Source organism: Empidonax traillii, unplaced genomic scaffold, assembly GCF_003031625.1.
Source record: "Empidonax traillii isolate 1590-97213 ecotype Southwest subspecies unplaced genomic scaffold, ASM303162v1 scaffold470:size469199, whole genome shotgun sequence".
NCBI lineage: Eukaryota > Metazoa > Chordata > Aves > Passeriformes > Tyrannidae > Empidonax > Empidonax traillii.
The window spans coordinates 238,100-260,599 of NW_020955663.1; the positions used below are offsets into that span (position 1 = coordinate 238,100).

At 38.6% G+C, this 22,500-nt stretch overlaps 1 protein-coding gene across 2 annotated transcripts in view; it reads left to right on the top strand.

Annotated features, from left to right (window-relative positions):
- Positions 1-22,500, top strand: part of ZNF536 (zinc finger protein 536) — a 232,114-nt gene that overhangs the window by 77,274 nt on the left and 132,340 nt on the right. The window lies entirely within an intron of this gene.

Genomic DNA, 22,500 nt, shown 5'->3' on the forward strand with positions numbered 1-22,500 from the left:
GCAGTGATCAAGGGGCTTCCTTTTGCATTTTACAATTAAATCTCCAAAGGAGTGAATGGTTGAGATGTAAAATGGTAAGTGACTGGTTTGGATATTCCCACTCAGCAGTGAGGCTGTAATGGCACTCACCATGGAAAGGAAAGGTTGTACTAGGTTAGCGCTGTGTAAAGGAGAGGTGTCCACTAATAAATATGTGTTGTCCAACCATTGGATACTTTTATTTGGATAAAGACAGATTAACAAACATGTAGTGGATGCTCACAGTGGAATTATATCATAAACTCGTCCCTCTCATGAGAGTGTTTATGTGTGCCTGGAACAATGCTTCTCCAAAAATCTGGGCCCAGAAGCATGCAATATATCTTGTGATGTAAAGCTTTTGGCAAAATAAGACTCGATCACAAAACTGCTCTTGTAAATAACATGATAGAAAGAGGCTGTATTAGTGTTCAGCAACTTTTGTGCTTTGTAGAGGGGAAATTTTGAACTCTGAGACTGATGAGAGCTGGACTGCTTGCATTGTGGGACAGAGGCTGGGAAAACTCCAGATGTTTATGCCCATGTGTGAAAGTACGTCCCTTTGACTTTCAGAGAGAGAGGTGGCAAAGCATCATGGAATGGTGTCTGTGAAGTCTCATGCAAATTCATTATCCTTACTTTGTGAGAATGGACTACTGTGAGCTTCCTCAGTGATTCAGATCAACAGTTGGCTCCAGAAACCCTTTTTTGTTGCAGTAAAATACATATTGTTCTTACATTTTAAAAAATTTAGCTTGTTTGAGAAGTTGCAGTATAACAGAGGGTCCAAACACATGATTAACAAAATGTGCTTTGCCTCTTTTTCTATCATATGTAACAATGTGGGATAATTTGGATAATTTCTTAAGGGACAGTGAATATGCCAGTGAATATGCTTCTTGGATTTTGATTTTCTCAGCTAGGATGGCTTTTTCTTTTTTTCTCTTTTTTGGGAAGCCACAATTTGCAGAACAATAGAGGAGTCTATTTGGGGGTGTGAGAATAGCCTTATTTAAAATGAATTAAAAAAGTGTTCCAGGGAATCTGTAGGTACCCCAACTGTTGGTTCTAGCTATCGATTGAACACCATTCTGCAGTCATATGGTCATATTGATGGCCTCCTGTGATAAACAGGTTAATGTGAATCATCTTTTAATATAAAATAGGAAAAAAAGGTGCACATTTTGCTCATGGGTTAACTCTGATTTGGTAGCTTTACCTATTTTAAAAAAAAAAAGTCTGTAAGTAAAGCACTTAGCTCTCAACTTTTTTAAAAAAATTACCTTGTTCCTTAAAGAAGTTCTGTTCCTGTGAAGTTGTATGTACTGAAGGTGTTTGAATGTAAACATATCCTTAAAATAAGATAAAAATGATAATATCTACTTCAAACGAGGATTCACACACCACACAAAGACTTGCTGAAATTTACATTTTTAAATCTTTGGGAGCAGTGCTTAGTAATATAAAATTCTCCAAGCACTTCACAGATGTTAGTCCAGGCAGTTTCATATGTCCCCAGATCTAAGGCCTCTTTCTGCTCACATCCAGAGCTCCCAAGTTTTGAGTAACAGATCTTGGGGCCGAATGCAGAACTCGGGAGCTCAGCCAGAGGCTTATTAGATATTGCAAGACTCTGCTCTGAGATGTAGGTAGAAGTACTTTGTTTAATCAGGACTGTGGCACTCCAGGAAATTCTAGAATGATCATATATGTAATTCATTTTGTTTCTGTTCAGCATTTGTGAGTCCTGTATATTAGCCAATTGTGAAATATTTGGAAAACACATCATTGAAAGTAACATTTCGCATTTGTATTTTCCCATAAGTATATTTGACTGTTAATGAAAGCCATGGGACTGAAAGCTGTTGAGACAGAAATCTTATTCAGGAGCCTAGAGCTGTAGTGCTCTCTGACTCATTTGATCCTCCCATATCTCCTTTGGGATTCAACCATTTTTAAAAGGAATTACAGATAGCAGTAGAAGAATAGCTTTGTCACTGGCTATTCATTCCATGGTGTTTCAACATAGGGCACAGATTAATGTAATTTATTGTGTTGATTTTTGTTTTCTGGACATCTGTTCAATACACCCAAACTCCTCCTGTATAAGACTCTGAGGAGCCATCAGTTGGTAGCAGCTAGAAAGCACTGAGCTAGATATTCACTGGTGACTTGGAAGTAAAACTCTTTATGCATTGGATCTCCAGTGCCCTGAGCTATCCAATTGTCTGTGTTAAATAACCCCAATGTGCCTTGTGTCAAATATTACTGATGTCACTATTGACACTGTGTCAAAAAATGTCATACCTAATGTCTGTCACTGAAGAGTGGTGGCAGAGTCAAAACTTGACAAAAAACACTTAAGGACAGATAATGAAAGTACTGTGCATCTTTCTTGTTCCCCTCAAAGGGAACTAAGTAAATTGTGAGTGTCTACTCAAATTTTCTTATGCAGCACGCATTTTGTGTTGTATACTTCTAGCCCCAGAGATTTTAGATTTGAACTTCCTAAAAATATTGGTAAACAGGGGAAAGTATTCAAAGGAACTTTTAAATGACACGAGTTAGCACAGCTGCAGTTGGTGGGGACCAGCACCCCATGTTCATCCAAGGCAGCCAAAGGCTTCAGGACAAAGGGCAGTGATTCCAGAGACACTGGGCTATGAGAAGCACAGTGGAAAAAACAGATTTAGTTGGTCTCACTATACTTCCCTGTATATTATTTTAAAATATTCGTTTTTTAAATTTTGAAACTCATGATCATCTATTATGTGATGTTCGTTAGTTTTGTGAGAAAGTGTTATTTTTATTGTTCTAAACTGAAGTTTACTTTCCCTAAACTTTTCAGTGTGGCTTGATGAGGCCTGGTCCCTCTGGGTATACTTACAGTATTCTATGTTATAGTATCTTTAAGGGTAGGATCTCTCAACCATGTGGATGTAGCAAAAGAAAAAAACAAACCCACAAACAAACAAACCAAAGCAAACAAAAAAACCACCACAAAAAACCCCCCAAAACTTAAAAGAGACAGATTTTCAAGATTTTTTTTTCCTTATGGGAATTATGGGATAATTTAAAATATCCTGACACTGATTTGTAGATTTTTAATATTTTTCCCTGAGGATCCGAATATTTTGTTTTTTAGTAGTGTCTGAGTCTCTCTGTCTCATGGAATCAAGGTCTGATCAAGGTCTGTATCCCTTCCCCTTCAGAGGCAGCATCAGAAAGTTCTGCTGCTCTCAGACTTGACTGTGGGCAGCAGCATCTGGTAAGAGTTTGGCTTTGAGCAGACAGCCTCAGTAATTCCACAGTACTCCTATTAAGTAGTAGCAGCAATAATAATAAAACTATAGTGGACTTTAAAGCAGCATTCTACTCTGCTCCTAAGCAACTGCTTACAGTTTTCTTAAGTAGATGCCTCATGTTGCTCTGAAAGCCTCTGGACTTGTGTGAAGGAATGTTGCCCTGTGCTGTCCAGACAGTTTGTGTGATTTGTTAGAGCCACGAGGTCAAATCTTCTCAAGCAGTAAAGAAATGCTAAGAGACAGTGCTTGATGTATCCATCTGAAGGCTGACACGTCGTGAGCTGGTCGGTTTTGTACAGCTTTTCACAAAGTGAAGGAGTCCTGTACAGACAGTAAACATCCTAATGTCTGGGTCAACATCCACAATCAATTACTGCTGGGCTGCTGTGATTTGGTTACCTGCACTGTGCCCTACCTGCACTGGCTGCTGCTATTCTGGAGGCAATGCTGAGAGCTAATGAAATTCCCAGTGCGTTGGGATTAGGAACCACCCAGTGCTGGAGTCTCATATGGGTTCTTAGATACATAACTATTTCTTTTTAAATTGCTGTGAATTTTGAATCCCTATTAATTTTATGTTTCTGAAACCTCTTTGCCTGAAACACAATAACAAATAGAAAATACAATGCTCTCAGATAATGAAAAAAAGCTGGGCTGTAGGAAAAATAAAATCCTTCAGTAGAGGTACTCAGGAAGGTAACAAAAACATAGATGCAAAGCATTTGCCTAATTATCAGCATAAGTGAACGTAACAAACAAGGAATAAATCATTTGTTTGGCTTCATTATGTTAAATTAGTTTTAAAAAAAAATCTAGTCTTGGGCATTTTACCTCTGAAATATACAGTATTTGCAAGTTCAGTGCTGCCAACATTTCTCAAATAAGTGAAATGGCTTAGGTGATATTTAAGATGATTTTGTGTATGATGAATGGCTCATTTACCACCCTACATTTAAACTCAGAGCACATTGAAATGTGTGCTTGAAAGACTGAATGAGTACATCTGGACTCACAGGCAGGTTGTATTCAAAATAGCAAACAAGAATCTTCCAAAGTTTTTCTGGGAACTTTTTGTCCCTCAAAGACTTCTTGCCACTTAGAGACCTTCTCTGTTTTCAGTGTCCTGTGTTCCTTTATCCCAAGAGAGACTCTCTGTTAGGGCTTTCAAAAATATGCCAATTTTGAGTTAATAAATAACATAGAATTTTTTCGTGGCCTGGTTTTGGCCTCCAAAGTGAGAAGCAGAGGAAACAAAGGAAGAAGCTCATCTTTACCTCTCTAGATCTTCTTTCCAACTTGAGTTGTGTAATGGAACTGAGAGGGGAGAGTTTTCTTTGCACCCCTTACAAATTCCAGGCATAAAAATGTTTTGTTTCATTGGCAAATATTTTTCAAGCTGTTTGACTTAAAAATCTATACTTTGAGGGAGATTCCTGAACCCTTTTCCTTTTGACGTTCACTTGTGCTGATGAAGCTGTAGGTTAAATGCTTTCTCCAATTAAAGAAGGGAAAAGGACAACAAAAGGGTGAACTCCAGTAGGAGTGGGTGAGTGAATGTGCTCTATGAGGATAAGCAAGCCCAATGCTCAGGATATTCACTTATCATATGTGAAGCTAAATACCTGACCTACCTTATTCAGAGCCAGGAATGAATGTAAGCCTCTCCCATTCAAGGGGAATGTCCTTATTTCATCCCCCTGTAAGGTTCCTGTGGGTCCTTTGTTTCCCTTTTTTTTTTTTTTTTTTTTTTTTTTACCCCAATCACTGCTTTTATAAAATCCTGGTAATGCTGATTTGTTCTATTCCTTGTAAGGTTTTCTGCCTCTGCCTGCCCTCTGTAGCAAAGACATGAATTCTGAATTTGCAGTAATTCTAAAAGAATTAATTGCCATAAAAATAGTTAAGAACTGGACTTCATGTTTTATAAAACACTTAGCATGATAAAGTAAGTAAGGTGGTAAAGTTTGTTTAATATACAAATATGTTTCTATCCATTTAGTTTAAAGTTCTCTTTCTACTATTTAGCAGTTTGCTAATGAGAATACCTGTGTAACAGTAATACTTTAATGGTATTTACTAATATAAATATTTGCTTTCTAGAAGCAATGTTACACAAAATTCCTGAACTGCAGTCTAAGCAACTGCTGGAATGTTTGAGGTAAGAAACCTGACCTTTGGGGAGAATCAACATCAGGAAAACAGAGTTTCCACTGTTTGTGACTTGTGTCCATAGTGAAGGGGCTTGGAATGGCAGGAAGGCGACCAACACAGACTGTATCACGGCTGAACCCCAATGGAAAGTTCTTGTCATTATAATGATATTGGTAACAGAAAGTATTTTGCATGAATTTCAGCATATCCTTGTACGCTCAAAACAGGCAGTTTGGCAAGGCCCTTCTGTAACAGATAAGGGAAAATAAATAGAAAGAGACCTTCATTTTTAGTAAACGTTAGGAGATGCAAAACCTGTTTGGAAAGGAAGAATTTTGAGTCAGGTTTTTTCTAACTGCTGATGAAGTTACATTAGCTGCAGCTTAAAGCAAGACAGAAAACATCGTCTTTGAGGCGTCATCTTTTCCACATAAATTCTGCTCCTTCTCCCTCAAATTATTTAGTTGCCAGCTATTATTGTCAAGTGTTTGCATTCAACATGCATCATAACGTGTCGTGTCCATGTGGCTGCAGTTGATGCTCAAGTGCCAGCCCTGATCTGTAATCAGAGCGGCTCTGACGGGGTGTGCAGATGACAGACAGTGATAGACACGTGGAAGGGGGGAGGTTCACCACTATTTCTTCAACTGAAGAGCTTGTCCAGGTTGTAGATGAATATACAGAAGCCTTCTAAAATAGTAAACCTTCCACAGGTTTATTCTTGGAAGTGCAGGAATTTGTCTGGTGTATTCAGGTGAATGTTGACATGAGACTGGGGCAGGAACAGTCTGGTAGTAAAATATTCCTCCAGGCTTACCTTTGCAATCTGGAATGGAGATGCACTTTACTTATGATGCCACTTTTCTTATTCTAATTATTTTTATTTTAAGGATTTCTTTGCAAGTGGTATTATACTCTTTTTTTTTTTCCCCTTTTCCTTAGCAAAGTAGTCCTACTTAGCTTATTTATTTTTTTTCAGCTTTAAAACATCAGCATTTTATAGATCTGAATTTCACAATGTGAGGATGATTGCTACGTACAATTTGCAAAATTGTGATTAACCAGCCCCTGTTTCGAGTCAGTTCTCCCTAATTCACAAAAGGCTTCCAAGAATAGTCTGCACAAAATTCAGTGTGCAAATTGTAGGGCAGATTTTTAGAGGGCAGTTTAAAGAATGAAGTCCTAAGGGTTTTATCTATATTTATATCTCTTGTTAAACCAAACTCTTATGTAAATGTTACAATCTGTAAATAACAAGCTGAGCCGCTTTCTTAAAGGAAAGATTGCATCCACATTTTTTGAGATTTGGCAAAATTATTAACTTGCACAAAAGACTAATATACAAGTATATTTGGAAGCAACTAATGCTAGGCTGTGTCTTCATTCGTATTTTATGGATATTTAAAGGCTTAAGAATAGATAGACCTTTCGTTTTCCTGTAAAAATTGTCTCAAATTGAAAAACACTGCCCTTAGTGATGGCTTGAAAAAAATGGAGATAGCTTTTGTATACTTTTACTTTTTATAGCCATTAATGTTGTAGTAAATCTTGTATTATTGTATACAGTCTAGATTATTCTTCATTCTTTTGCCTTTGGACAGGAAAGAAATTACTGGCTTCCATCAGTGTTATTGGCAATCCCCATATTCTGACATCTGTTCCTTTCTAAACATTTTACCAACCTTGATGAAATGTAGTTTAGTGTTAGAAGCTGACTTGAAGAAAAAATTGGATGATAAAAAAATAACATTGATTAAACACCAGAAGTAATTTACCAATGACTATCAATATTTTGATGGCCATTGCAGTTTATTGCAGAAAAGCTAGACATCTTATAGTAATTTTAATCATATATAAATCTTTGAATTAAGCTGAATAAATGAATTCTCATTTTTTAAACAGAAGGATGAGAGACTGATTTTACTCAATTTTAATCAAACTCTTTGAGCCATACTCCTGAGAATGTTTGGGGCATATTTTACAGATGCCATGCAACACACATCTCCCAAAATTAAAAATCTCAATTAATATTTTCTAATACACAGTGGAGATGTCATTTGTGACTTTTCTCGTTCCATGGAACAGCACCAGGTCTAGATGTGCCCATGTTACAGCAGGTGCTGGGAGTCTGGCAGGGCACTCGAAGGGGCCTCGAACAGCAAAGGTGGTGGGTCTCTGGTAAACCACCAGCTTTACATATACACTTTATTAACTGGGCATCACTAAGGTAAAGCAAAATAATGAAAGACAAGTTCTTTTCTCACTCAGGTATCAAGTGTAGAGTAATTATAGTGTGTCCTTCCCCACCCCATAGGGTGGTGAGCTGAAGGAGGACTATTGCAAGAGATTCTTGAGGGTTGGGGCAGAAGCAGGAGTGAATGTTTCATTTCCAAAGACTGCAACAAGTTAATTACACAGTGAAGGAGTAGGTATGAATAATATCTTCTGGGGAAGGGAAGTATGTGGGAAATAAATTGAAAAGGGCTACTATAGAGTGTGTGTTCTGGTATTGTAAAAGGTAGATGTACAAGAGGATGGTAAGATGTGATTAGATTTTTTTCAGAAGCACTTAGCAACAGTGGAGCTGTTGGACTAGTAATGTTGGGGAGCAGAGTTTGGGCAGTGCTAATTTAGGAACCCCGTGCCCTATGGATGGATCCTCCCTGAAAGGTTTTCAGTGAAGCTGTCATACTTCAAAAGGGTGAGGAAGGTGTATTTCTCCAGCACTGTGTATGTCTATGGACCGTTGGGGACAAAAGGAAATTGCAACTCTTGATGAATTCACTTAGTCACACCAAGATTTTCAAAGGTGGAATTACTCTTCGAGCAATAGGATCTTATAGGATTCCAAGACTAGTTTTTGATTCCCTTACCTTTGAGAGTAACTTGAACCATGGAGGGTTCAAGGTAGTTGCTAGGTTGTTTGAAGTGGAGGGGATTTGAGAGATTTGTTTTCTTCTTTTGACAGAAAATTTTAATTTGAAGGAAAATTTTCCTAGCAGACCTCCTTCAGAAACTCCCCATTTAATATGAAAACAGTTTTCCTTTAATTTCCTAAAAGTCATGTATGGCAGGAGAAACTGAGTGGTCTAGGTTAAAGTGGTGTGTAAACTGACAATTTTTGGATTTGAGTGCTCTGTGTTAATTGTAAAAAAATTTCACACATTTCAGCCAGAGACCTCTCAGCACATTTTATAAATTCATTCAAAGATGAATGAATTCTCACAGTTCCTTGCTGAGGATATTTAGTAGAGAAAGTAAACATTATAGGCAAAATGTCACTTTTGGGAAGGGCATTGTTTTTCTTAAAACTGATTTTTTTTTTTTTCCATTCTGAAAACATGTTGGATCCAACTGTGCTTATATGTACCTTCCAGGAGTAGAGTCTGGTGGTCAGGAGACTGTCCTGGGAAATGAGATAACCCAAGTGTAGATGAATGAATGCCACTCCTGAGCCTGAGTGACTCAGAGTTAATATATAAAAACAAGAATAAAACAATTTCTGAATCAGACAAGTGAACAGGACTTGGTTTTCCTCTCCTGTAGCGTGTTCCTATAACTACCAGGAGACAGAGATCTTGACTCTGTCTTCTTCCGACAAACTGAAGTCAGCAACTTTTTTTTCTCCCCCCTCAAAAGAAAGGGCAGAAATTAGAGAGAGATGAAAGAAAATTGGCATTGTGTGGTCACATTTAGCATCTCTTGTTCAAGGATGGGGAAACTGAGAGGAAGACTCAGTTGTTTGCCCCAGTGTCCCACCGCTTAAGCAGCAGGAATGTGATGCAGGGCCCCGGAGTGCCGCCTGACCGGGGCCATGTTCAGGCAGTGGGTGTCTGCCCTCCCTGTCAGACCCCGAATGCCTGATGGCCCTGCCTTACCCTCCCACAGCCTCCCGTTAACATATGGTCTCAAAGCTGTTGACGTTCACCTGCTCAGATATCTGTACAAACTACTAGTAGGAACTACATAAATATCTAACAGATGCACACGTTCACCCTGGGATTAATGCATTCTGGACTCGGACCCGTCAGCATCACACCCCTTCACAAAGGCATTTTATTTTTTCACTTGCTCATGTGGTGTACACCTGTGACATGCTGGCAATGCACTTGCTTGCAGTGAGAGAGCCCCTCAGGTTCAAAGCTATCCTTATATCTTTGTTCCTTTATGCGTGAACCTTTTGAGGTTTTCTCTTAGTGTTCAAAAGGCTTGAGCGTGGCATTACATCTTTAAAACCTCTTCTGACCCTTTTTTGAATATGCTGAATATAAAAGCAGAAACAAAGCAAGAAGAACTAGATAAATAGATGCAGGGAGACATCATAAGGAAAAAAAAAAAAAGCTCCCGAGCCTGCCAATATTACTTCATGCTTTTTATTGCAAACCTGTAAACTAACAATAGCCCACCACCTCACGCAGCTGGGTGTGCGAATTGAAGGTGCGCTGAATGATGTGTGGGCTTTCCAAATGTAGCACAATAACAGGAACACCTGTGCTAAAACACTTTGCATTGATTTTGGTTTTTTTACAATATTCACAGTCCTTCTCTCTTAGAAGTCAGTGAAGGGCGGGGGGAAAAAGCTTTCGTTTCAGTTTTTGGACTTATCTCCCGAGGTTCGGTGGAGCTGTTAGAAAATTGTGCGGATTGACATGTACCAAACAAATGTAGGATTGGGTCTTAAAACAGAGGAGAGCTTGTTCATTCTGTGGACCCAGCTTTGCTAATGTACATTGGCTTTGGCTAGCAGGCTCCTTGCAGTTAGTCCTGATTTCCTTGCTTGTTTGGTGGGGTTTGTTTGTTTTTTAGCTGAGCAGCTGATGTTTCAATAGCCATTTACAGTAACAGAATGGTTAAGAAAAATATTAATAGTCTGTAAATGTATATCTTAAGGCATATCACTGATTTAAAATTATTAATATTCAATAATTCATGGTTGTTTAATGAAATGACACATCAAATCAGAAAAAGTAGAAGTGAGAATTTTCTGTAACTTAATTCTCATCACTGCAGAACCACACAGTTACTATCATTGCTAGTGTTATTTGGAATCTTAGATTAGGTTTAGTGTTATGGTTAATGTTAAATTTCAAGGGTAAAAACAAGATGCTTTTGACTGCCAAGAATTTACAGTAACATTCTGGGCTGTGAATCTGAGAACTATAAAGACGGACATCACAGGTAAAATCTAAGCATACCTTTTTGGTCACTTTGTCAGCCGTGTAAATGGGTCCAAGGGTTGCTCAAAGGGCTAGTTAACCTTTTCTCCTTTCACAACAGCTGAATTTGAGGTTCTCTTTCACCTAACTACCTACCGATTTATGTCCATAATTTCTATTAATTCTGAGTCACTCTTTCTTACACTGTTGTTACTTGAAATGGAAAATATTGGTTACAGTCCAAGGGAAAAATTTATAGCCTGTCATTGCAGCCTTGTGCTATTTCAATATAATAATACAAATGCATTCCCTCTTCATGATAAGTGTATTTTTCCTTTTACTTTCTCATGCAATGTTGAGACCCTTTCCAGACTTACTTTGTCTCTGTGATCCCAGAGATTATAAATGCTCAAGGAGCCCTTAAAGATATTTGTTACCCTTTACAGCAAGGGAAACAGACTCTCTTGTTCTCTGTCACACTTAGGCTGAGTTTGCAGGAGGCAATTTTCATCTTGTATAGCTGGAAGTTAGGGCTTGTGGCACTTCTCTGTCAGGTCGCCTTATAACCTTGTGGATAATTTCCTGCATGTTCTATGGGAAATAGAGCATCCTCCAATGTCAGGGAAGGTACAAAAAGTTATCCAGGCCCAATCTAGCTCCTGTTGATGTGTGTGGTGAGGAAGAGATGGAGCTCAGGAACGCAGGAGTGCTGCGTGTTTTCAAAGTGAGGAGACCCACTGGACAAAATTTTCTTTCCAGTAATCAAGGGAAGATGGGAGTCTCACGGCAGTAATGCGGACTCCTCTAATTACCACTTCCAAGTTATTAGCATCTGGAGCCCTTTTTCCCTTTCCTATCTAGCAATTACAGAGTGGGATAGATTAACGTGTTGCTGAAGCTTTATAATGGACTAAGTTTCTCTCTGTCTGCTTTTGGTTGTTTGCTGAAATTGATACTTTAAGCTGAAGTCCAGGATTTTTACCTGCCCTTGAATCCCAGGCTGTTCTCTTTTATAGGTAGTGTATATTAAAGTACCACACAAATTATTTATTTACTTCTCTGCTCCCTACCCCCACCAAAGAAAAAGAAACACATCTTAAAAAGCCAAAGAAAACCGGTCAGACACATGTTTTGCACATGAAGAATCACGTCTATAGTGAAATGGGATCCATATGTGTGTTTTGGATGTGAGCATCAATGCTCAGTTTAGCTTTGCCCACATGCCAGGGTGTGTGTGCTGCTGCCGAAAGCTCAGATTTTTCTTGCTAAATCACACACAAAATTTGAACTTGAGGTTGCATTAATGTCATAAGTTCATAGTTTTCTGTTGTTTCTTTCCCCATGTATAGTGTCCTTTGTTTACAACTCAAATCCTCTCAAGATTAAACTTTAAAAAGACTCTGTGATTTAATGGACTTAGGATCAGATTCTAACCTCCAGCGTGAAACAAGGCTGTAGCACTCAATAGCAAGTAGAGGATTGTTTGCAGTTGTGAAGCAATGACCGCCAAACATTATTCAGAAAAAAAGATGCTGGGACTAATTTTTGCATGGATGAAATATTCAGATGAATGTTTAAAAAAACTGCGTAACAATAGACGGTGACATACACAAAGGGTAAAAGAGAAATTACTACCATTCCAACATAGCACTGCACTATTTTTTTTCCCTTTCTCCCCCAACCATAAATATCTTAGCTTCAAGTTAACATATTTCTTTATATGAAGCTTTTTTTTCTATCTTGTGCATATGTCCTGCAGAAGGATCTGGACAGATGGAAAATTGTCCTGCGTAGATTCTGTTTGCAGTTTTTAAATTTATAAAGACAATTGTCTTTTCAGTTCATCTTCCAAGTTTTGGACTTGTTTATGCATATGCATTAATTGTATTCCTTCCTTTCACTTTCTGCCAAATAAGAACTACCTTGTAACTTTAGGACCAGATCCTTGCTGTTGCTCAGGTACTTTCTACTCCTCTGGTAGTGGGAAGCATCTGTGACTTCACTGGCCTCCAGAGGATTTGAAACACCTTCTCTAAGAAAACCCTCAGCTAGTGGTGGCAGCAGCAACAGTGTCACATCCCCTTTTTCTCTTTGAGGATGTACTTGGAGCAGGGAGGACAGTCTGTGACTATCAGATTAGTGCCTGGCTGAATACAGGTAAAACAGGATGCATTGACTAGGGAGCAGTTCTGGAGCTTGTTCTACTGTACACCAGGTTGTTAGTTGGGTAATCAGAAGATTGTTTTGGAGACCAGGGATATTCTTCTACCAAATCTCAGTTATTTTCAGGGAATAGGAAATGAGGTTCAGATTTGAAATATGGAAAGATCCTTCCTGTTTCTGCACAGAATTTAGCTGTTTTGGGGATACTAAAGCTGTGTAATATAAATAAAGCAAATTTGAAAGTAAGTAATGCTTCAAGCAAAAGGGGGGTGAGGATGGGAGAGATGCCTTTGTGGAATTTATTTTCTTGACTCCCTGTTCTTGTCATCATGATCTTGGATCATGAAAGATACCGCAATCTGCTTGCTACTGGCACTTCATTATATAGTAACTCTTGAACCTACCTACTGGGGTAAGGTGATCAATTATTTTGTGAAGAAAATGTGTTTTTTCAAAAGCTGTGTTTTATTTTCATTTATAATTATCTCCACATCAGTCTTCAATTTTGAGTCTTGAATTGGCCACATATGCACCCTGACTTGCATGTGAAAGATCTATGACAGCAGTCACATGATGTTTCCATACCATAATAATTCTCTGTATCAGGCCCAGAATCCTTGGAAGATCTGGAAAACCTACAAAAAAGCTGGTTTGAGTTTATCTATGGGACTCAGAACTCAGCTAAGGTTTTTATGTCATTGATAAATCTATTTTTTTAAAAAAAGGAAGGGATGTTCCTTTAACTTCTTATTGTCTCATCTTTGTATTAGAGACCAATTTCTTAAAACAGTAGACCCATAAAAGGAATGCCATCAGCTGGAAATCTGGTCCATGAGAATTTTTCTGTGAGTCATTCTTGCATCTTGTCCTAAATGTTCCTGTTAAGTTTTGTGGTTTAACAGCTCTCTCTCAAATTCTTAAATGGAATGTATATTTCACTCATCTGTGTCATAAGAAAACCATATAAAGATAAGAGGGTTTTGATTTTTCAGAGGGGAAATGGTTAAGCTGATTTTACCAAGGTGCTATTGCTTGCTGAAAGTAAATTTATAAAATACATAGAAACAGCTTCACTTCCTATCAGGTGATCTGAATATCTTATCTCTAAAAATATTATTTAAGAAATGTAGAGAGGTTTTTTATCTCTGAGTTATCTTTTAAAATCTTGTCACAACTCCATAAGAAATCCATACTTCTTATATACCTTAGGTAATATTCTTTACAGTAGCCATAGATCCCCAAGAGTTTCATGGGACTGGGAAGTATGTCAGGACTATAACTGTAAAGAGTACCTGAAAATAAGGCTAAAAGAGGTCAATCCAGGCCACTTTTCACTTGACCAAAATAAATAAGAAAATATTATGGCTGCTCAACAGCCCGAGAGCCTCAGGTGGGAGGTCCTTTCATTCTGATGAGGATGTGCCTTCTTGCACGGGTAAATTCACAAACACTGCTTTAGAAATGTAAAAAACAGTGCTTGCATGAGCACACACGGGAAACCTGGGTTTCATATTTTCCCAGAGATGGTAACTGCCATATTGTGAACCAACAGGACCCCTGTGCTGGTTCACAGAATCCCGGTGTCTGTGCCGTGCAGCCCCGGCGTTGCGCAGGCGAACCGGAGCCCCGCGCGCCGTCGGAGGACTAGATCAGCAAATCAGTGGCTAATAAAGACAGGCAGCAACAGCAGCAGCAGTGTTGGCCTTCCCCACAGCAGGGTACCACAGATGTTTCAGATAACAAAGTGAGCTTCGCTGACAGAACATGTGTGTAATATATAAAATAATGGGAACCGAAGGGGTGGGGGGGGGGCAAGACCACTCCAATCCACCCATGTAAAAATGTTTTTTATTTATAAGTGAGCAGCTGAATACAAATGTTGTCTGCTTCCATAGAAGTAAAAAATAGCAGGCTGATGTGGATGAGAGACTTCACATGGTTTCTAGTAAAATACTCTGTGCATTGAAATCTTTTTCTTGTCCCCAGGGTGGGTCCAGATCTACAGCTGGGGTAAATCCATGCAATTTTATTTTCTAGCAATTATACATTTTTACCTCCTCTGAAGATCTGTCTGTGCTATGGCTAGGGGGGATCATGGCCAAAGTTTCCTGTGTAAACACTGTGGAATGCTGGACAGTTTTTGGACAGTAGCAGTTTTACTGAACAGTTGCTACACTGAGGAGTTTTTGCAGAGTGAACCTGGAGAAACAGGAATACGCAGTGATGATCCACAACTACCTGGGAAAAAAACCCATGAGCAGTTCTCAAGTAAGATAATTAGCTCTGAACTGGAGGAATTACAGCAGAAATCCCTGTTTTTGTGAAATAATAGGCTTACCCTCTACTGTTCCAGTGTCCCAAAGTAATAAGATCAACCTCATAGCTGAGGAATCCTTGGGTGAAGGAGACTTGCACAGTCCTTTCCTGCACTGGTCCCAAGGGCATGAATAGGGAGCATGAACAGAGCACCCTAGAAATTGCAGGGACACCCAGTGCCACTGGTAGCGTAAACTGACTGTGTGTGTGGCCAGCTGAATAAAGGTTTGCAAACAGGATAGGGGGATAATCTGGAATTCCTGGTCACCCCACTCAATGTGCTTTCTGTGTCTGTGCTGCGTGGCCACGAGCAAGAGTCACCCAGGAGTGTGCAACTTGTTATCCTGCTTTTGAAGAATAACAGACAATGGCATTCAGCATGATGGAACAGGAAGCTCCTATCAGAGGCTAATAAATGTTTCCTTGTAAAATGGGGAGATGCTTATGTGAGTCCAGATATAAAGTGAAAGTAAGACAGCTCTCGGAGGAATTACTGAGGTAATAAATGTACTTACTAGGGCAGTGTGTGCCAGAGCAGGACAGAAATGGGCTAAGACCAGAAGAAAATTAGAACCTCAAGTGCAAGCTGAAGTTCAGTGGTCAGATGAAATTCAACCCTTTCCTCTGAGAAAAGAGTATCTGCTGGTGACTGACTGACTTGATTATCTGGGATTGGCGTGGCCAATGAGAAGAACAACAGTGTAGGGTTTCTGCCATGTGTCCTGCTTTAAGCAGTAAGACATGAACATAGGATATGGTAACCAGACGGAGGATTTGGCTCTAGACAGACACATTCTTTATGTGCAGATTGTGCTGTTGCAACTACACCATCACAGTGGGTCAGGCTCTGTTTGGGTGTCAGATTATTGCAGCATGCAGCTCAACATCACAGGGTGGCTAAAATCCCTTGAGACTGGCTGTGGGATATGTGGTTTGGCCCAGCACGATGCTCCTCCACATGCACTTGTGTGTTTTTTATCTTATTTTTTAATTGTGTTGTTTAATTGTTAATGTCAATTGTGAGAGGTGAGGGCATAAAATCATTCACAGTGAAACCGACATGAAATCAGAGATGAATGATCTACTGTAGATGTTTCTGAGGCTGAAATGTAACTACAGGCCAGGTAATCTGCTCTGAAAGTCTTGTGGCTATATATGTGTTGTGGTCACTTTATCAAGGTTTATATTGTCAGTGGTTCAGTAAAGCAAGGCATATAAAAGCAGGAGTTCCATACTGTTTTCTTTAACTGAAGAAAGTGAAATAAATCCTGATTTTTTAAAAAAAAAATTAAAATATTTTTCCCCTCTAAGCAGCATCTTATAATTGAGATCCACCTTGAACAGGCCAAGGTCAGAATTCAAGACACAGAATATGCTCATGAAGCTGCCCAACAAGATACCTTTATTCAGCCAAATTGGAAAACTTGTGTGTAACTCAAAAGATCAGAATAGAGTCCTTATTGAGCAAGGTTAGGAGGGATAAAAACAATCGGCTTATATAGAGTATTTTTACTTCATAGGAATGTGGTTCTGATTGCTGAAAATGTATCCTTTGCATGAAGTACAAGCATAATCCTATGCCTACTTTGCCCTTTGAGTAAAAGTATGCTTAATAGCAATTTCAGGGGGAAAAAAAAATCTATTTAAAGCCTGTTGAGCAGAATATCCACTTATAGTGGGAAGCCATAAGTGAATAATGTTAATGGAGTTCTGTTTTGTAAAACACATAGGACAACTAATAGAATCAAGCTCCTATAACAGTGAATGATTGAATTACATTTAAGAGAGTACCTAATTTATGACCTTTAAAGATAGTTTTAGAGCTGTCTGTTTTTGCAAATCCTAGACCACCTTCATACAAAAGTTTTTAGGAATTTCATTTCTCTCTTTAGATTATGGTCAGAGGATCTTTTGTGTTATTGTACGTCAGGAGTTCCATTAAAACATTCAAGTAGGTTAATTATTGAAAGAAAAAAAATGCTTTCTGGAGAAAATTATTATGTCTGTTTATTAGTGTGGGAGAAGTTCTTAGTCTGGGAGTAAATTTTGAACAATAGTGATGAACAATGACCAGACCCAGGACCTCCTCAGAAAAAGGAATTAAATCCTATAAATGTGAGCCCTGTAAATACCAATCACTGAGTGTTTTTTTCCTAATAACAGTAGTTCTTTAAAAAGGAGAAGTTTGTGCATAACTTCCACCAATCACTGGCATTTTACGTACAGGAACATGAAGTTTTATACTCCTATCATTTTTTTCCTCCCATTTATTTTTACACTATGTGTTTGTTTTATTGCTGTGAAACTCTGATTCAGTGTAATCTTGTGCAAAGGAAACCCTCAGTTTTAGTGCACACTTCATTAAAACTGTCTTACTTTCATCAGTTTTAAAGAGGTCGCTCTCACAGACTTTTGATGCTGGTTTTGCTTTGCACTGTTCAGGAAAGTAAAGTGAATTTGAGAGCCCTTCCACATAGCAGTGGGTTTTATATAGATATTCTGTGTAGGAATCCCCTTGTATAACTCTGTTAAGTTTTACATCATTCCTTCAAACATTCTACAATTTTGTTAGCTTTTGTGCTGGAGGGTTATGCCTGCTGTGGTGTCATTCATTGCTCATCCTAAAGGAAGGCAGAGAACAAAGGTGGAATAAGCTGCTAATCTTCTGGATCAGCCAGACGTTATTCAGTGGTATATGGGAATTTAAGGCACTGATTCTTGAGGGTAAGAGGTGCAGGAGAGGGGCTGTGAGGCTACCAGAAGCAGTCACTTCCTTGTAGCATCCCGCTTGCGCAGCGTTGGTGCGTCATGCTGCCTTAAATGTGGCTTTTGCCTGCTGGGTGCAGTGGAGCTCTCCGTGGAGCATTGCATTTCCAGAGAGCTACAAATGGAATGGGCTAGTTTAAGAGTGTAATAATTTGATTTTTTAATTTTTTTTTTTTTTTTTTAAAGATCAATTTAGCAGGAAAGACCCCAGCACTCTACAGGTCTTGCCTGTTCACTATGAAAGCTCTGTGCTGTAGCTCTGAGTTCCTGTTGAGGTTACTTCAAAATCTTTGCCAAAAGGGCTGGACTACATGTGTATAAGGAACAGACTAGAAAAGGCTATGAGATTTCTGTCATTGGTCATACTTGTGATCTGTACTTTATAACATAAAGTAAAAAATGTATTGTTTTGCAGAGAAGCTCCATTATAGGTCAGTCCTTGTCTTAATCAGCCACTTGAGAGTGGCCCCACTTGACTCCCAAGACAGTTTACTCTGACCATTAGTTAAGGACTGTTTCTGCTGTGTCTGTGGTGTTCCCAGCTCCATATGGTGGTAGCTTAAGGCTGATCTAAGAGTAAACAAGAAGTACAGGGTTTTGGTCACACAAAGGTATGGGGCTCAGTCTGTAAAATTAAAGAAGAGAATAAGTGCAAGGGAAGTACTCTGTTTTGATTGTACCCCAAATATGCCAGGAATCAGAGATTAGGTCTTACCTCTTTTTGTTGTATTTGTTGATTCATTGTCATACCTTTTCCAAAGTAAAACCCTTTTTTTTGGGGATTTTTAGTTATTTTATTGCTGCTTTTCTGAAAATGAAATTCCTGCACTATACTGTGTGTTCAGTATTTGCAAAAAGGAGAGATTCTGGCTTTGCCCCAAACCACTTACAGTCTTGATACTTTTACAGTGAACATCTCTGGAGCAGTGAGGAAGATTTTTGGAGGATAAGAGGGAATGCTGGGCTAAAGCACCGTAAATAGTTTATAGTCCTCAGATACTTGTCCTGTGACACTTTCCAGTGCTTCCAGTTTCTTCTTACCACCCCTATTTTCAGCTATCAGTTATAGAATCATGACTTAATATTGCTAATTGCATAGTAAACAGAACAATATTGTTTGCCCCAAGACAGATTACCATTTCTCATTACAGAATTCGCATAGACCACAAATCATTGATACCATCTCCACCAGTTATAATAAAGTTTATCTTCAATCTGATAAAAAGCATGTACTGAATAATAACTGTTGCTCTTATTGTAAGTGGTTTAAAAACATGCTTTTTAAAAAGCTGGGTAGCTCATTGGAGTTGCAATTCTGCATTTACCCTAGCCAAGAGAGGTGAGAGTTGGGGACATAAACGGTCAGATTTCCAAGCTTGACTCTGTGGGTGCAGTGTGTGCTGTGGCACTTGACAACTGATGAACCTCTCGCTGTTATCACAGTCAACTAACACAGTCAGTCCCACTTTTCCTGCATTTATCTGTATTTGTACTTGAACCCGATGTTCAGTGTGTTACAGACTTGCTTCTTTAGCTTATTCAGAGGGAGTTAAAGTGCACTGGATGCTGCAAGAAGGTTTATCCCCTCAGTTCAAATTGTAGAGATCCTTGGTAGTATGAAGGTTTCTACCGCAGTCCCCAAGAGGGGAGTACTTGCACCTGCAGCAGCGCAAGGATAGACACAAAGTCCTGACTGAAAACTGCCTGAAAAAACAGGTTCAGTTATCTCCCAACACTACTTATGCACACTCATAGATGAAGAAGAAGTAATTTAGGATGACACAAACCACCAAAATCCATAAAGGGAATACCATGGCAGAAGTATGGATACTATAATGCTTTTCAGCTATTTTACAAAGGTGGAAATCTTCCAGTAGTCCATTTTCAATCTGCCCTGGTGAATTTAGTTACTCCTTGGGGAGGTTAATCTTTTAACCCTAAAAGTTTTTATGTCCTATATGCTAAGATGGAAGCATTTGCATCATTGTGTGCCATTAATAACAAGATTGGCCCAAATATTAGCTGTTACAGCTGAATTTTGTGCTTTGCTACCTGTTTCCACTGAGATTAGCCTCAGCCAGGAATTTCATCTCTAAACACAAACTTTCTCACAGCCTAACTCTGCTTCTGGCTCAGGAAAGGGCTAGTTTGGTGAGAAGTTCTAAAATTTGGAGCCAGTTTTTAAGTTTGGGAACTTCATAAGGCAACTGAAAATCCTGTGCAAGTCCATCAGGGTTTGGATTGGGGTGTATGAAGTTGTGATTGAATCAGGTTCTAGTGTAATTCTGTGGGGAAGCAGGGATTCAGAAGGATTCTTTCAGAGTTGAACCCCAAACTCATTAAAATATTACAATAAAGTAATTAATGCACATGGCCACTAGACACTCTTAAAATGTAAATTTCACAGCTGTAAGAAATTAGATTTGTTTAAAAATAACAGAAGGCTCAAGTACAAATTATGGAGTAAAAGCCTATAAAATTTCAAACTTGGTTTTAAGGCACAGTCTTTTTTTTTTTTTCCCCATTTTTTCCCTTTTTTTTTTTTTTTTTTTTTTTTTTTTTTTTTTTTTTTTTTTTTTTTTTTTTTTTTTTTTTTTTTTTTTTTTTTTTTTTTTTTTTTTTTTTTTTTTTTTTTTTTTTTTTTTTTTTTTAACCCAGCTCATTTGCTTCAGCACCAGCATTCAGAAACTGTCTGCCTTTTGCCTCTGAAATTGTAGTTAGGTACTAGTGCAGAACTGATTAGTTGGGAAATTTTCTTATCAGAAGGTTGGACTTGGAGAACAAGGCAAATTTTGCAAGGAACCTGTGCCTCCTCTGAACCCCCTCTGGTGTTCAGGAGGTGCAGGGCTTGCAGCTGCAGGCACAGTCCTGACGTTCCCTGAATGCCCATGTGAGTTGTTTGCACAGGTGGGAGGACAGGTAGTTCTCAGCTGACACCCAGTACTGACAGTTGTTGGGAGCACCACTCTTTCACTGTACATGTGTTTTGGCTGGCACAAACATAACTTGACCTCTGGGAACTACTCAAATTGGTCAATGCCCTCGAATCAGTGTGTGCCGCAGAGGCCAAGAAAATTAAAGTCGCTTCAAGGTTCAAAAGCAATGCAGCAAAACTGGGTTTTGCAAGGGATGTGATGTATCTTGTCAGTGCAGAGGCCTAATTCCAGATTCTCCAGCACTTTCTCAGCCATTGGTGTTTACAAACATGGGCTGACTATAATGCAAGGAAAGAGTTTGGCTGACAAGTGCTCATCAGTGTATTTCAGTCCATTCACATTTGAAACAATGCTGAAATACAGGGCTCCACCATGGCTTCTTGGCACACCAGCTCCAGCAGAGTACTGAAATGGTTGAAGGAAGGAATTCCAGTCAGAATATGTTCCAGATGAATCCTGTTGGACATCCATTTCTAAATGTACGCTACGTGCCTAACTATTAAAAAGTTCAGATTGTGACCCCTCTAATGTTATTTTAATGCTAGTTTTTAAAATGTAATTATAAATCAAATTGCATTTGAGATCTGAAGCTGACAGTAGTGAGCTGGAAGACTCTAAGAGCTGCTTTAAAAATAACCCCTCTCAAACTTTATTACTGGTTTCAGAAAGAGAAGTACAAGTGGACTGGCCAGATTCATCCACACTGTCCACATCAGTGGACAGGACAACTTGCTAAGTGTCAGTTGTCTTCTGGTTTACAGAGATATAACGTGAGACTTTCATCTTTACCTGGAAATTACATTTCTGAGTTTCTTTCCTGGAGCTTAAGCAGAAGATACAAGCTCATTTAAATTGTATTTCTGCCTTTCTTTTCTCATCCTTTACCATAATGAGTTTCTCTGAAGATTAGGATTTCTAAAACTTGTACAGTAGACAAAAAGTTGGGAAAAGGAGGCCATTATTGGGGCAACTCAAGCAATCATAAAGAAGAAATGCACTTAGAACTGACCAACACAACAGTTGCTATCTGTATATACATAAATGTGTTTGCATTAGATACTCCTGTAACTTTCCGAAAAATCAACTAATCTCCAAAGTGCAATAGAAAATATAGGCTTTGAATTTCTATTTATATAGGTATAGCTTAAAGGGGAAGGGAGGGAGGAATCACTGGGTAGATAGACCTGAACAGACAAGTTTTAGTATCTCCTTAGGTACATTTTGAATTTTTTCTGTCCTTGTGAATGTGGAAAGTGTATATTCACTAGTTACTTATGAAATTCTTCAGTGAATAATGCATTTTAAAAATCTTTATTTGTAGAGGGGTTTTTTAGATTATTTATAAATATATAGTCATAGCTGGTTACCTAAATCATGTTATTTCTTCTGTTCCCTGATTGCATGAGTTACGTATTTACTTGATTCAATACACAATGTAAATTGTGACTGTTACAGCTGAACATACATCTCAGAATTTTTGTTTGGTTGCTCAGTTACATACAGCCAGTTAGAAGAGGGAGGGGATGTACCACATGATCTACTTAAGCAGCTAATACTTTAAAATTTTGAGATTATATATCTAGAAGTATACATTTTGACCACAGTACATAGATTATATAAATTGAGTGGTATTATTTCTATTCCCTGATTAATGGTTGATGCTGTTACATCTACAGAATGAATGTCAAT